The sequence below is a fragment of the Macaca nemestrina genome, chromosome 17 (assembly GCF_043159975.1).
Source record: "Macaca nemestrina isolate mMacNem1 chromosome 17, mMacNem.hap1, whole genome shotgun sequence".
NCBI lineage: Eukaryota > Metazoa > Chordata > Mammalia > Primates > Cercopithecidae > Macaca > Macaca nemestrina.
Window position 1 is genome coordinate 427,178 of NC_092141.1, and position 16,028 is coordinate 443,205.

At 49.0% G+C, this 16,028-nt stretch overlaps 1 protein-coding gene across 3 annotated transcripts in view; it reads right to left on the reverse strand.

Moving 5' to 3' along the window:
- The window catches only part of LOC139359406 (zinc finger protein 669-like), a 152,300-nt gene that overhangs the window by 98,218 nt on the left and 38,054 nt on the right, over positions 1 to 16,028 (reverse strand). The window contains exon 1 of one of the 3 annotated variants that reach the window (XM_071082049.1): positions 14,777 to 15,002. The exons of the other annotated variants lie outside the window; for them this stretch is intronic. The gene's annotated coding sequence lies outside the window, so the exon portion shown is untranslated. Of the gene's footprint in view, positions 1 to 14,776; positions 15,003 to 16,028 lie in introns of those variants that run through there. 3 annotated transcript variants of the gene reach the window in all.

Genomic DNA, 16,028 nt, shown 5'->3' on the forward strand with positions numbered 1-16,028 from the left:
GGAGTTTGCAGTGAGCCGAGGCCTCGCCACTGTACTCCAGTCTGGGTGATAGAACGAGACTCCATCTCAAAAAATAAAAAAAAAAAAAAGATTTTGCTTCTTCATACTAGTAAAGTGGGCAGACTCTACATGCCAACTCTTATTCAAAGGTCGCCTAACACTGACTCAGGAACTCTGGCCCTGATGTGCTTGGAGTTTTAATCCTAACAGTGTTAAAGACCACTCCCCCAGGAGCTCTGAACAAGTACTCCAGGTATACGCTGAACAAGACCACACACTCTGACCGAAATCTAACTTCCCAGACCCAAACTACAGAACCACAGAAGACACTGCTTCTGTCCAACTTTGTGTTCTGCCATCGTTTGTGTCCATTATTTCCTACAAACCATCTCATTAGAATTTAGGGCACACAAAAGGCCAATACAACAGGGTTACTTTTCAAAGGTTTGGAGGTGAAGAACAGATACAATGCAGTAGCTTCCTATTGCTGCTGCAACAAATTACCACAAATGCAAACCTCCTCTCAGCCCTGGGAGTCAGGAGTCCCAGGGCTGAAGTCAAGGGCTCAGTAGCTTGTATTCCTGCCTGGAGTCTCCCAATTCATAGAAGCCACCATGCAGCTTGGCTCACAGCCCCACACCCCTCCTACCACTGCCCCGGCCTCAGTCCTGCACCCCTCCGGACCCTGCCCCTGCCCCACACTTGCCCTCACCCCCACAGCCCTCTGGCCTCTATCTCGTCCTCAGGTCTCCTCCTCTGAGGCAGACCCTCGTACTGCCTTCTCAAAAGGCACATGTGAAGACACTGGACCCGCCTGGACAACCCAGGGTCCTCCGCCATCTCACTGTCCGTTACACTCACATCTGCAAAGCCTCTTTTGCCATGGAAACTTCATTATACTAACAATCATTTAACAAGTCCATTCTAATGATGTGAAAATTGGCATTGTTTTCCTCCTAATGAACAGATCAGTCACCCATGTAACCTATAAATATTTGACTATTAAATATACAATACTGTAGGAGACAGAGATGAGGAAGACGGTTCCTCCCTGAAAGACGACTGGACCCTAGACGGAGGGATAAACATTCTGAACAGAATCAACATAACTCAACATTTGAGTCGGAGAGGTCAAGCAATTAAGACGTTCAAAAAAGCAACCAGAAAGTATGTACTGTGCCTGTAGTTCACATCTGCGCCTGGCGTCATGAGCACGAGCATGCGGACACGCACACAGGGCCCAAGTGTAAGACCAAATATAAGGAGCTTTCCACTGTAGTATTTAACTAGATCTTATTACAAAATAGCCTCCTGATTTTTATCCAAAAAGTTCTCTGTAATTAAGGAAATTAATTTTCCCCTAAAAGGCATTTCTCTAGCTATCATTCCATATAAACTAAATGGGCATATTAAAGAAAAAAGACAAATGTTTGACTTCGGGGGTTTGCCTACGACTTGAATAAGCATGATTTTCTTCTGGCCAAGCAGGGAGCAGCTGGACCAGACTGGAGGGAAGGAAGAACAAATTTCCACTCTGACCTCAGTTGGGCACCAGAGTCTTCCCTGTCAGAATGTGGGTGTGGTGCTTCCCACACACCAGCCTCTGACGAAACTCAGCCCAAGGGTGTGGGAAAAGGCTGTCTACTTCTGAAAAATCTACAAAGTGCAGACACATCAAAAGCTTCAGAAGACTGTAAAGGGCCAAGGAGACCACTACACCCTTGGAGTTTACAGAAAATGGTCAGCATCACACGTGCCTGAGGTCCAGGGTCAGCTCCCGGCTGCCGCGACGCCGTGAACGCAGCCCTGGCTTCCCCTCTGATGCAGAGAGCTGGTCACTGCAGCAGTCAGAGCTCAGAACATTCTAGAGGAAAGCAACGTGTTCCTTTTAAAATGGGGAACCGGGGCAGCACAACTGAAGCTCTACGACTGTCTCAACTACTGGGTTTCGGGGTAGCATTAGGAAATCGTGAGAATCCAAATCTCAATTTCATACAGATTCCAGATTCACTGCAGGTTCCAGAATTTCCTGAGACATTCTTCCAATTTATCACTCAGGATTCCCTTGCCAAAGCTAATAAAGTCTACATTCCTTACGGAAAACCCACCATAAGCACCACCACAAATAAGATCAACTGACTGACGCCCGCCCTTCGCACCAAACATAGAAACTGTTACTCACACAAGACTGTGCTGGAGGCAGCTCTCAGCTGAAGCCGAATCCGTGAGACTTCATTATCCCCCATTTTGGATCGAGTGTGAAGACTGTCAGCAAACCAGGGCCCCAGTGTAAAGCAGAGAACAGATCCTCTGATGCCTGCCTGAACATTTCCTTCCCACCTCTGTCTTGGATATTGAACACCCTCAGAGCTCCTGAGTCACCCACATTTGCAGGTCATTTATCCAGCCACCAGGATAACACAATTATGCGATAAAAATGCCTTCTCAGGGCTTTGTCATACTCAACAAAGAAGCTCAGAAGGCTAGGTAAGCGCAAAGGGGGAAGCGTCCTCCAAACAGACAAAAACCAAGGAAAACCGTGCAGAGACTCGAGAGAGAGAGAGCAGAAACACAGCCCGCTGTAGCCTTTCAGGTCCTGCTGGCCGCAGCCCTGCGTTAGGTGGCACCATTTCCACAGATGCATCCTGCTGGGCCCACTTGAAAGGTCCCGCTTGCGAGACACTCACCCCCACTTCCAGCTCCTGCAAGACCCGCTGCAGCCCCACTCCATCCTGGGGGCCGACTGTGCAAGTCTTCCCGGCGAGACCCCTCAGAGCCTACTCAGTGTCTGAGACTGGGAAGCACCAAGGATCCAGAAAGGCACAATCCCGTTTCTCCTCTTGCTGCTTTCTGGGTTCCAAGTTGTCTAACGAGTCCTGCATAAACCCCGGGCTGGGGAGCCAGCCAGGGCCCAGCAGCACCCAGCTCATGCGCTCCACTCACCCCACAGAGGACCACGGAGGCCCCAGCATGCTCTGTCCGCGGGGAAAGACACCAGAAACAGCCACAGTTCAGGGTTCTGCCACACGCCCCGCTGCCGTCATTACCTCCTGGGATCTGAATTCTCATTGGTTGCAAAGGTGATCCCACAGCTCCGCTGCCTTAATTACCTGCTGGGATCTGAAATTGTATTGGTTGGAAAGGGGATCTCATTGCTCAAGCACTCCCTGCTGCCTCCTTGCAAACAACATAAAAAATCCAAAACCCCTCGTAAAGAACGTTTACTATAACCTCAAAACAAGACACATCCCGAGACCAAGGAAGATACACACGCACATCTGACACCTGGTGGACATCAGTGACCGATGCCACGGCTTCCGTGTGGCGTGTGAAGCAGGAGGCCTGTCACGGTGACTCAGGCTGGGGTCTGAATGGGGGTCTTCCAAGCAACTAGGCAACCCCAAAACCCAAGTCCCCGCACTCATGTACCTGGCAGAAATGCTGCGTGGCCATCGACACCAGTTGTGAACCAAGACCGATCTGTGTCCTGTGGCCCTCACAACGTCCGTACATGCCTGGGCCCAGCAGAGGCCCGCACGGCACCCTGCTCGCCTCCAGTGGGGCTCTCTCCTGCCAAAGGGGATGGCCCTGAAGTCTGTGGAGATTTCCAAAGCTCTACAAAGTCGTGCTTCCTCCTGCTTGTTCAGAAGGCCTAAAGCCCTGAAGACACCAGTGAGAATTGACCTAGCCTCTTAAGGCAGCTCAAATACCTAAACACAGGAACGCCGGACCTCTCTGCCCTCGAGAGCAGCCGATAACACACTGGGCTAAGCAGAAGGTACAGATGTCACATCCAGAAGCCAGTGGCGCTCAAGATTGCATTCCAGGAGCCGCCCATGTGAGTCCCTCCAAGGCTTCCAAGTCCCACTTGATTGTTTTTATCGTATCTCTATAACATCAGAGACATTATATCTCACGGTATCTATGAGATCGTCTCCACTTTTATGAGCACATATGCTCCCTGACTTACCATGGGATGAAACTGTTCCAATAAACCCAGCATAAGCTGAAAATATCCTAAATAGAAAGTGCATTTGACATCATAGTTTCAACTTACAACGGGTTCATCCAGAGGCAGCCCATCTTGGGCCAAACAATGCACTGAGTGTGACTAGTTCACACCATCACAAGGTTGAAAAAAAAAATCACAAATGTAACCATTGGGAGCCAGGGACCATCTGTATTGGGGCTCCTGTCTTCAGAGACAACAGAAACCTCTTCTTAGACAAGAATCACAATTTATAATCCTCAAAATGTTAAACTTAGTTTAACAATCTAGACGTTCAAACAAAGCCAAAGTAGGCCCACAAGGCCGTTTGTGCCCTTCACTAAGACGCACGACTCTGTAATAACCCTCACCACAGCCCCTCAGGGTGGGTCCCAGAGGCAGTTGAGGCTTGTGGCTACGGACACTAACGAAACCAAAATCAGAGTACGCAGGTGCAGTCAAGTCATATGACTTCTCCACTAGCATATGCACAAATGTTCATCAGCAAATCTCATCTTCGCTTTACCTCCCTCCCATGACCTAAAAAGGAGTCCACTACACACACCCATACACACACACACCACTTCAAAAACATAATTAGTACTTGCATTCAATTCTGGGCATTCGGAATAGACCTAATGGGTGATTAAATAATTCCTCCAACCCATTGCTTAGTCTTCTTAGAGGATGAAGGATTTTGCATAACACAAGTCAACATATAAAACATCTGCTATAGAAACAGACTTTCAAGTGGTCCTCATTAGAGTGATTCAACTAATATACAAAGGACCCAACACACAGCACAGTGTATATTAGAAGAATGATTAATTTGTTCCCCTAAAAATCCTAATATCTACACAGAAAAAATACCCAATACACATTTTATCATTCTTTACCAGTATAGTCATACAAAGGAGTATCACAAAAGCAAAAGAACAGATTTGGTTTGACTCACAGTTCTAAGTTTAATATAAAATTGCTAAAACCACCAAGACAAACATGACTATGAAATATTTAACGATCTTCACCTAAATTCAAGTCACCATTCAACCACCAATACCTCTGCTCTCCTTACGGGAACTTTCCAAAAGTAAATTCTGGAATTAACAGGACAAAATTTTCTGGTGATAGAAATTAGGAAGAAATTGGTTGAAGGCCGTTCCTTGGCTGTCAAACTTTTTCTCAATAATATTTTGTAAAATAAAAGCGTCAAACAGATCTTTACATTAACTTACAATCTATCAAGCAATACTGGAGCAAGCTTTAAATATTAGCCACATTCTGTCAGGGCTGACTAACATTAAATCAGTATCAGTCTCATGTCTTGTAGGATCCACAGCTCATCTTCTTAAAACCACTTAAGATTTCATAATTAACTCAATTAAACAATGTAAGTCATCTCCTTGATCTTTGACATGAAGGGGTAATTTTCCCCCAAAATAGTACCTCTTTCCTTGACATGATTTAATCTGTGGTTAGAGTATTTAACAGGATTTCTTTCCTTCTTAGAAAATAAAATATACACCTTTCCAATATGAAAAACTCTAACTGATGATGCCATAGCTTACCCAGGTCAAAAGCATTTTTTTTTTTTAAGTTAAAAAAAGAACCTAACTGCATCTTTGGACCTTATGTGAGGTAGTGTCCAGGGTCACTGGGACCTCTACTTGGCCAGTGTAGCTGGGTACCAATTAAAGACAGAAACCCAAGCATTCACTCAAAGCCCCTTCCCAGCTGTTCATCCTAGTGGAAGAAGCCATGAGTACAAACGAATGCGGCATTCTACGGAGGGCTTTGGGGATAGGCTGCTTGAGAACATCAAAGTGGCTCACGTCCCCCGAGTATAAAGCCAGTGACTGCTCTCAGCTTCCATCCACAGTAGCCAAGGTCTGGAATCACCTGAGTGCCCGTCAACAGGGGATGAAGGGAACGTGGCCCGAACACACACAGGAGCAATACTCCACCACACAGCGGAGAGCCCTGTCATCCGCGGCAGCATGGATGGAGTTGGAGGACATTACGTTAAGCAAACGAGCCAAGCAAGGAAACGGCGCATGTTCTCACTCATAAGCAGGAGCTGAGAGCAGATCTCATGGAGGCCAAAAGTAGGTGGTCAACAGGGCCCAGCAGAGCCCACTCATAAGCAGGATGGGCAGAGGCTGGTAATGTGCACAAACACACAGCCTAATGGGAACACGAGACCTACTATTGATAAATCAGCAGGGGGATGGCAGTGGGTCATCTACTGTGTATTTCAAAACAGCTAGGAGAGAATAACTTAACATAACCAGCACAAGGAAAAGAAACTATTTAAAGTGAAAGACATCCCAAGTACACAGATTTCGTCAATATAGGGGTGAATCAAGGTATCACATGCACTCTGAAAATATGTACGTATATTATGTATCAACAGAAACAAAAACCAATGACAGAACCATTTGCGAAGCACGTGCAGGAGAAGAATGGGAAGCCTGACATGGTGTGGCTGTGTGTCCCCACCCAAATCTCATGCTGAACTCTAACCCTATGTTGGAGGTGAGCCCTGGTGGGAGGTGATTGACTCATGGGGGTGGTTTCTAATGGTTTAGCACAATCCCCCAAGTGCTGTCCTCATGATCGTTCTCCTGAGATCTGGTTGTTTGGAAGTGCATGGCACCTTCCCCTTCACTCTCTCTCCCCTTCCAGCCATGTGAAGACATGCCGGCCTCCCCTTCACCTTCCACTCTGATTGTAAGTTTCCCCAGATGCAGAAGCCTGTACAACCCACAGAACTGTATGCCGATTAAACATTTTTTTTCCTTATTACCCAGCCTCAGATAGTTCTTTATAGCAGTGGAACAACAGTACAGTCCTCAGGACCAGCAATGTTTTCCTTCTACCCAGCGGCCAACAAGGTCCTACACCGTAGCTGGTTTTCCAAAGCTTTGCCAGAATGCTGAAGCTGTTTTGGGGATACTAACTTTCCCCATCTCTGGCAAACCAGATGGGGCATCCTATTTGGCTCTTACCACCTTTCTCAGAGAAACCCCACCTCTGAAACAGCCTCCACCAGGGGCCTCCTTCAGCAGCAACAAAGCTGAGTGTTCCTTGCACTTCCCTTCTTCTGAACAAGTAAACATCTTAAGCTTGTTTTTCCATCTTCCCAGCTCATTGAAAAAAATATCTTATGCTTTCTATTTTCCTGACACACACACATGGAAGAGAAGTGCCGTGAGGGCAGGGGCTCTTGTTTTCCCGGATCTGAGCCTGGCCCTCAAACACTAGCCGAATACTAACACGATATCCAGAGGCAGAAATGCAAATATCCATATGACTTCAAATACCCTAAGGACCTAACAGGCCGAGTGGCCCATGTAACTATGGTGTGCTGGGCCATTCAACTGGTGTCCAAATCCCTGTCCAAGTGAGCTCTTTAATTTCGAGACTTTTCAGACAGCTGTTTTGTTGTTGTTGTTGTTCTGTTTTGTTTTTATTAAAGGGATATGTTACAATTATAATCAAGAATATCCCAGGCCGAGTGTGGTGGCTCGTGCCTGTAATCCCAGCACTTTGGGAGGCCAAGGTGAGCGAATCACCTGAGGTCAGGAGTTCAAGACCAGCCTGGCCAACATGTTGAAACCCCGTCTCTACTAATACAAAAAATGAACCAGCCATGGTGGCAGGCACTTATAATCCCAGCTACTCAGGAGGCTGAGGCAGGAGAATGGCGTGAACCAAGAGGTGAGGCTGCAGTGAGCCAAGATCGTGCCACTGCATTCCAGCCTGGGCAACGCAGCAAGACTGTCTCAAAAAAATAAAAATAAACCAATACTCCCAGTTAGTTCTTCACCAATGTCAGATACCTCAGTTTAAAGAAAAATATGAAAGCATGTTTTTATATTTCAGTGTTGAATTTAACCATACCTTTTAAGAAGATATGAAGATAGAACTTCCTCAAGGATTGGGGGAGAGAAAAGCAGTTAAGAAAATCTTAAAACCTCAGGAGAAAAACAAGTATGGGTTAAGACCTCAAGGCAAAACTTTTTCTTTGCACTTTGATTTCAAAAGAACAGAGATGCCCAAATTATGAACTCTCCCATCTGCATTTTATATTCGTCTGTGTCCTTTGAAAGGCTGGAGATGGGATCCCAGGTTCCAAAGTGCCTGGCCGTGGCTCACATCAGGCGGCATCTTTCACAGCCGTTTACTCCCCTGACTCTGCCTAGAGAGGTCTGTGGCCCAATTTACAAAAAAAAGGTCCTAATTTACTCACGTTCATCACTTTGAGCAGAGTCTCAAGAAATGAGGCAAATATTGACACTCCACAGAAGCAAGTACTCTCTTCCTAAAAGTCAAGTGTCAGGTTCCCATGAGCCAGGCAGCTTGCGTACAGAAAGCACTGGCTGACTTGCTGGTTTAATGTTAAATGCATTTAAAATGTTAAGTGATCAAACCCCCCTCCCAGTGGGTGTGCGCGTTGAGCTGGCTGCAGTAGTGATGCAGACCACGTTCTTTCCTTTGGTTTTGCTTCAAGCAGAGCACCCCACACCCAGGAAGAGGCCGAAGGATGGCATCGAGGTCTAGGACAGATTTAAGGAGAGCTGCAGGCTGACTGCCTCATCTGCAAATAGTCTCTCATTTCAGAGAAAATCACTGAACAGAGTTCATAACACGTGAATTTTTAAAATTCATATTTCTACTTTCATCCCATTAGAACTTTTGAACCTCCACCTCCCACCTAGAGAACGTCAGCTCAAGCCGATCACAGCGCAGTGCGATTTTCTATAAATAATGTGCACGCCTGCATCTGAGCTGAGATGTGAATGTCTGGAATGTGCCTGCCAGGCCCAGGAGGAACTGCAGCAAGTGTGGGGACACAAGCCGCTAAGGAATCTGATTTGGAGGGAACTGGAGGCAACTAAAACTAGGTCCACTGGTTTTTCTTGGTAAGGTTTGACCAGGCAAACTGTTATCACTGTTGCTAATTTATGGTAATTGGCATGGGGACTTAACAGTAAGTAATTAGAGCAATTACAGAATTTGCTACTCAATTACAATGGCACAGATTCCTGAGAATGGAAGATCTGTTGCCCAGGAATAGAGTTCAAGAGGTCCTCCCCATGCTCCGAGGAACATGGCATTTCCACGCACCCCTGCTTTGGTCCCTGGCCACCACCATCCTGATCTCGGCCGTCTGATGGCATCAGTCCCCAAAGCTGGAAACACCTGACACCTCTTGTCACCCTCCCATCTGCCCTGCCTTCCTCCAGTCCGGGATATTCAGGGATGCCCACATACAGGACCAGGAAACCAGGGTTATCCCAAACCAGTGCCTGCATTCAAAGTCCTCCACGGCAGCACAATCACCAATGGCCAATACTCCCAGAACCTTCCACCTCAAAACGGGAGCACATCTGGATTCAAGCTGACAATGCTGCATTCTCTTTGCCATGTACACATGGAGGCATGTCAGGTTCCACCTAAAGGTATCAGGTTCCACGCTGCTCAGGAGCCCAAACCTAGTCACTCTGCATGATCTCAATTCACCATCCACAGAGAAGCCTGCAGTTTTCCTCTGGTGCACGGTGTGGATGGTGGATGGTGGATGCATTTCCCCTGAAGACTCGGAAACAGAAGCCTGGCCAAGGAGGCCAGTCACCCCAGCCCCTGCAAGGCCCGGACGTGACCCTCTGCTGTCTGCACACAGTACCCAAGTCTAGCAGTGCTGGCTCTGTGGTGGGATCCATCTGGGCCTGCAGAGGACCCGGGGCACAGGAACCGTGCAGCCTGGCTGCAGCCGGAGGCCTAAGGGATCCCCACGAGGCTCTCCAGCCTAGGTGCCCTCACCACAGGCAGAGCCATGCAAGAGAGTTGCCTGCTGAACTGGAAACGCCCCAATCTGCTCAGCCAACACAGAAAGACAACAGCCACCTACAGCTGCTGAGCCCCGAAACGTGGCCACTGGGCCTGAAGGGTTGAATCTGGAATTTCATCTGTGAAGTTCTTTTCAAATGTGTTTAGCTATGTAATCAAATCTTTATTCTAATTAAATTTAAAGGAGCCTCTGGCTATGGGCTCCCTTCTCGGGCTTCACAGCTCCAGGGAGTAAGAATGGGAGAGAGAGAGGCCCAGAGCCTCTCTGCATTCTCCACGTTAATTCAACAAGTCATCATAAGGAAAGGCACTCCAGCAGGAGAGGTGTACACGGGAAGAACTGGGTTGGCCCTGACAAGCATGACCCCCATGGCATCACAGCTGCCTCAGGCAACAGGCAAAAGACAATGATGCCCACCTGGACAGGCCACCGGATGTGATGATGCACCCCCAAGCCCTAGTCCCACAGCAGCCAGAGACCACCCGCTGCTCATCCCGGGTGAAACAGGCAGAGCTACCCGAGCTATCAAAAGCAGGAAGAATTAAGGAAGCGATTCCCACGACACACGTGACACTCCTTGGAGACAGACACAGGCTTCGCTGTGAAAGTGCAGAGGACGGTGGAGTCCCTAGGCAGGCTGCTTCTTCCAACGATCAGGAAGAAACCAGATCCATTTCCTTGTAGGAGAATCATTTGTACCGTGATTAGACAGAAGACAGAAGGTGGCTGATGTTATCAAATCATCAAGCACCTCACGGCTGCTTCTCCAAGGAAGGCCTGGAAACTTGCAGCCACCCGCGTAGGGGCCGCAGTGTTTACAATGGAGATACGGGTGACCGAGGTCTGGCTTCCTCAGGGAAGCTACATTTGAACTTTCACCACTGAGGAATCGGTCATTTACAGTCACTCACCCTCAATGCAGAAGAGGGCTCAAGACACTGCACCAGACTTCAACACTCAGGGTTGGGGTTAGGGTCAGGGTCAAATTCACAAGTTTTACAAGATGTATTTCCTTGGGATGCCAGAAGAGATGCAGCTTCACACCCCCGACCTCCATGGTTTGCTTAGCCCCTTCACCAGTGGATCTCACCAACAGATGACACATCCACGCCTCATCCATGGCAGCACAGAAAACCACTTGGAAGACAGCCACTCCCACCAAGCTTCCTGACTTTGGTGTTTAAAATCTGCATCTCATACGTGAGATTACACTCCTCCGAACAACGACATTGCCACTGTCATTTCACCCAAAAGGGCTTTAGGAAGTGACACGCGGTCCAGACGCCAGAGGTCGCCGGCCGCCTTACTCTAGCCTAATTCCTTTGTGCCTGTATGGAGGCTTCACAGATACAGCCCATTAATGACTGTCTGAGAAGCTCAGGGCATAGACGAACTCAGTGCTGAATTTTTTCCATTTATCACCCTTTGTTTTGTCCAGAAGACAGCTGAGAAAGGCGGGGGCAGATCATCTCCTCGAGTGTAATGACTCTAGCCACTTCTCTTCACCCCAGGTCACCACTCAGTCAACACCCTTTTGAGAAACCAAAGCAATTCTGTTCCCTTCACTCTGGGTTCCAAGCACTAAATTCCTCCGTTTTATCAATTAGATTATCAAGCAGCCGTTTGTAATCTGGACTGCAATCTGATACGAAATTTAAAGCTAATTTAAGTTGCGGTAATAGCTCCTATTCACATTATAGATAAGGCATGAATGAAAACTTTAATCTGTTCATAGGACCAACTTTGTAAACAAACCAATTATTCAAGCAATGATTGTCTTCAGTTAGATGCAAATTACTTTGCTCATAAAAGATTTTCCAGTAGGAATTTTTAAATCCATGGTCTGTCTTTTCTGAGCCTGTCTCTGCACCTTCCCCTGAGTGCACAGCAGGACTTCTCAGGGCATCCCATCAGCAGACCCACTGAAGAGAATAAGCCCGCAGCCCGCAGCCCCCAGCCCCCAGCCCAGGAATCAAGTCCGAGCCCCAGCAGCCCCTCGTCCAGCCGGGGCTTCCTCACCAGCACAGCACCCAGAGGTCTTCCAGGTTTAATGCCACGTGTGCGTGGAAAGTAGAGTGCTGGAAGGAACACAATAGACATTCAACAATGCAAATTCCCCCCTGGAACAGCCCAGCAATCCTCTACCTTCCCCAAAGTACCCATGCTAGGCAGGCGTAGAGTCCAATGGGGGTGCCTAGGAATCGGCATTTAACACTATTCTGATGAATAAAAGTTTGAGAGGTCGGTCAGCGAGAGGCTGTCGTGGCCTCCACTCATTTGCAGGCTCTGAAGAGACACAGATTCAGGTAACAGGCCAGACAGGACAGGACAAGGATGAGGAGGTGGAGGGCAAATTCCATGGACCACCATCCGCCCCGCCATCCCCACTGAGACTCCGTGATTTAAAGAGAGGCAAAGCCAGGGAGAAAAGATGCCCGCACCACACGAGCGACTGAGATTTCACCTAAAGCACGCAGCATGTGGCTGAGGGCCAAGGTTGGGCAAGCCAGGAGCACAGAACGGGGTTCACTGGCCCAGAGGTGTCTCCCACACCCACACCCCGTGCAGACCTCCCAAGCACTGCCTGTGTCTCCTGCCTGGTTTAGTTCCTCCCCGCCTTCTACTGTGTTGGTTTCTCAGCCGCCACCCACCACCACACAACCCTCTCTACAAGCTTGGTGGACTGAAAAGAGCGGGGGCGGGTAAGATCTGGGCTCTGGGGCCAACGTCCTGCCGGAGACATTAGTTCCAACCCACCTAGCTGTGATGTGAGCCCCCGAGATTTCTCAAATGTGAGATGGGAAGGTAACTGAACCCACTCACCAGGACGGCTGTGCAGACTGAGATTACATATAGCCACACCTCGGCATCCACCACACGTGGGACCCCAGTCGTGTTGCCCCTGATGGGAATCCCTCTATCTATGCCCCTTCTGCTACCAGAGCCAACTCCCAGCAGTAGCTGTGGAGGGTGCATCCTCTATTCCCACTCCACTCCCCTCCCATCGCTCCACGCCGTGACCTGCCACGCAGCGGCCACCAGCAAATCCGGCCCCACTGGATAACCGACCACCAGCCCCCCCCTCACTTTGGGGCGTCTTCCACTTGCAGTTCTGAAGCAGGCCGAGAAACCGCCCTCAAGGGCAGTCACCTGTTCCTTATTGCATGTAATGACCTGCCACGCAGGACCACCAGCAAACCCAGCTCCACCATCCAGGCTCCTGTGGATTAACCGAACCCCCACCCCCCACCTTGGAGCGTCTTCCACTTGTGGTTCTGAAGGGGGCCGAGAAACCGCTCTCAAGGGCACTCACCTGTTTCTTATTGCATGTAATGACCTGCCAAGCAGGGCCACCGGCAAACCCAGCTTCACCGTCCAGGTTCTGGTGGGTAACTGCCCCCGTCCCCCGCTTCCTCCTGGGGTGTCTGGGAGGCTCAGAAACTGCCCTCCACGGGCACTCACCTGTTCCTTATTGCACTAATACCTCATTTACAGAAATCCACTTTGACTTTCCAGCACTGCAGTTGTGACAATTTAGCAATCCTGCTTGCAAGCTACAAGAGCTTGAGGTCACGTCCACCTCACCAGTATCCCAGAGACCCAGCACTATCCCACTGTGTTTAAAATTCCAAAATACTCCTGCAAAATGCTACTGGCATTTGCTTTGCACATAAAATGCTAACAACCTTCAAGTGAAACAAATATCTTCAACAGTTTGATACAACGACATGTGAGTTACACATCTGCCAAGTTGTAAAGCCTCATGCATTTATAACATTTTATGTACGGTCAAATGGTTCATTAATATAAATTATGAGAATCTCTAAGAAACAGGTTTCTTCTGGCATTAGATGACCAAAGGAAAACTGGGTTCTGGCTGGCTTGCGGGCCTGTAGAGGCAGACATATCTGCTGACACAACCAAGCTCCTTCCCACTGATGTGGCCTCATCCCAGGCCCCTCACCCGGATGCCTGCAGGCCCCTGGAGGAGCAAGCTGACCTGTCCACATTTCTCAAATGCACAGCTGTTGCTCACACTGCAGATAGAGTTCAAGGCACGAGCAGGCCGCCACGCTAAAAATACCACGCAGCGTCCACGCCAGGTGACGGTGGTTTTCACTCCATCCCAAAGCCCCAGGTATGAGTTTACAGCCATGATTACCACATGGATTTTTGGACCCTCAAGACATACTTTGTTTCCTTTTATGCAACAAAGTTAAAAGACTATCACTCAGATATAGGCTCTGAAACTGTGGAATAATTATTTGGGAACAGAGCCTCTGCCAGATCAGGATTAGCACTTGGGACAACACCCCGTGACCTCGGTCCACACAAACCCATCCAGACCAGAAGCCTCCCGCACTGTAATTTCTGTGGATTTCTGTAAACGAGGTATTACTGCAATAAGGAATAGATGAGTGCCCTTGGAGGGCAGTTTCTGAGCCTCCCAACCACACGGCCACGTTCAGGCTGAAGCCGTACCACCTCCAGAAACACTGTCCCTCGCCGAGGTGTGCCTGGCTTCTCCCTTTTTCCAAAACTTAACAAAACCTGAAAAGGACAGGTCTGTGTAGAAAAACACAAACTACTTGCGATTCCTCTTCCCAGTTCGGGCTGTAGGAAGCTCGTCTCGGCCCTCACCGTGTTCTGACTGTGGCTTGGTTCCCATAAGAAATAAAGTCAGAATTCTAGTCCCTGTCTCCTGGGCAGTGTGGCAGGCATACATACCTTCAGTTATATGAGGAAAGGCGTGGCGAGCCCCCTTCCTTCAGTAAAACTGCACAGTTCCCAGAACCCCGATGCCATCCCCCTCACACCACTGTGAACACCTGGACAGAGCACATTTCAATGCGTGCACCTTTGTGGGCTAGTTTTCTATTTCTCCACTAAATCACCCCAAATTTAGCGCCCTAAACTCTGACTTATTTTCTCACATTTCTGGAAGCTGGAGTCCAAAACAGGTCCCACCATCTAACGTCGAAGTGGCGGCAGGGCTGGCTCTGGGGAAGCGACCGTCTCCTTGCCTCCCGCAGCCTCTAGAGGCTTCCGCATCCCCTGGTCCATATGGCACCCACTGTCTTCAGGACCCACAGCGGCTCTGACGGCCCCTCAACTGGAAGACGCAGAAACGTCAGGAGACCGGGAATCTAGTGCTAAGGCCAAGCCTCCCCACCCTCCCAGCTCCTCACACACTCCCGTGTGAGCTAATATAGATTCCACTTTAACTAGTGTCACCTGTGTAAGGGGTAAGTGCCCAGCTGTGAACTGGTTAACCTCGCCCACACAAACCCCGAGAATAAACTCACAGGCTATGGACCACTCCACAAGCAATAAGTGACCACCTGCTCAGGGACCTCCAGGACCCAGCAGAGCCCTCCGGTACCTCCTTGTGAGCTCAGACTGGCGGCAGGGGTCTGCAGCGCCAGAGGGCCCTGGATAAAAAAGACAGCTCCCATGTCGGGAGGCACCCGCCCGCGGTTGGGTTCCCAGTACTTTAATTGCCCAGGTGGACAAGCCGCGCCGCATGCAACCCCATCACCAGAATAACGGCTGCACGTGGCGAGTGCACGGGTGGCCACCACTCAGCCCAGCTGGCCGCGCTAAGCACATCACCACCGTGACGCCCAATCAGACTCAACTGCTGGAACAGTCCCGGCATCGGCCCCCACAACATTCTGGATCACAATTCAGAGTAGTGATTGCGATCAGGGCCACAAGTGGCTGAATGTTTTTACAGGAGGACGCCACAGCTGGACTGACGCCACAGCTGGATCTGGCTGGACTGAGAGCATTTCCCACTGGACATTCTTACAACACCATTTTATTTGCGCTTTATTAAACTTCTATGGCTTTTTTCTGCTTATCTACTTTATGGGAGTGTTTCTTGTTCTTCTGACTGCGGTGATACTTCAAGCTACAACTATCAATGTGTAAATTAGTTTGGAAGTCGCCTTATCATTAAACATTTCACAAGCAAGCAGTCAGAGGCACCTAACCCGGAGGCCTCTTTTCTTCTCTGAGCCAAAGCTACCTTGGACTCAAAGAAAACGGCACATGGAGAGGGGCTGGATCTCCAGCACCCATTCCTAGGGAGCCTCCTGGGGAGAAGATATGGAGGGAGAAGCCCTGGGTTATGGCACTGTCGTACTAAAGAAAAGTCTATTTGGGTAATGTAAGCACCAGACT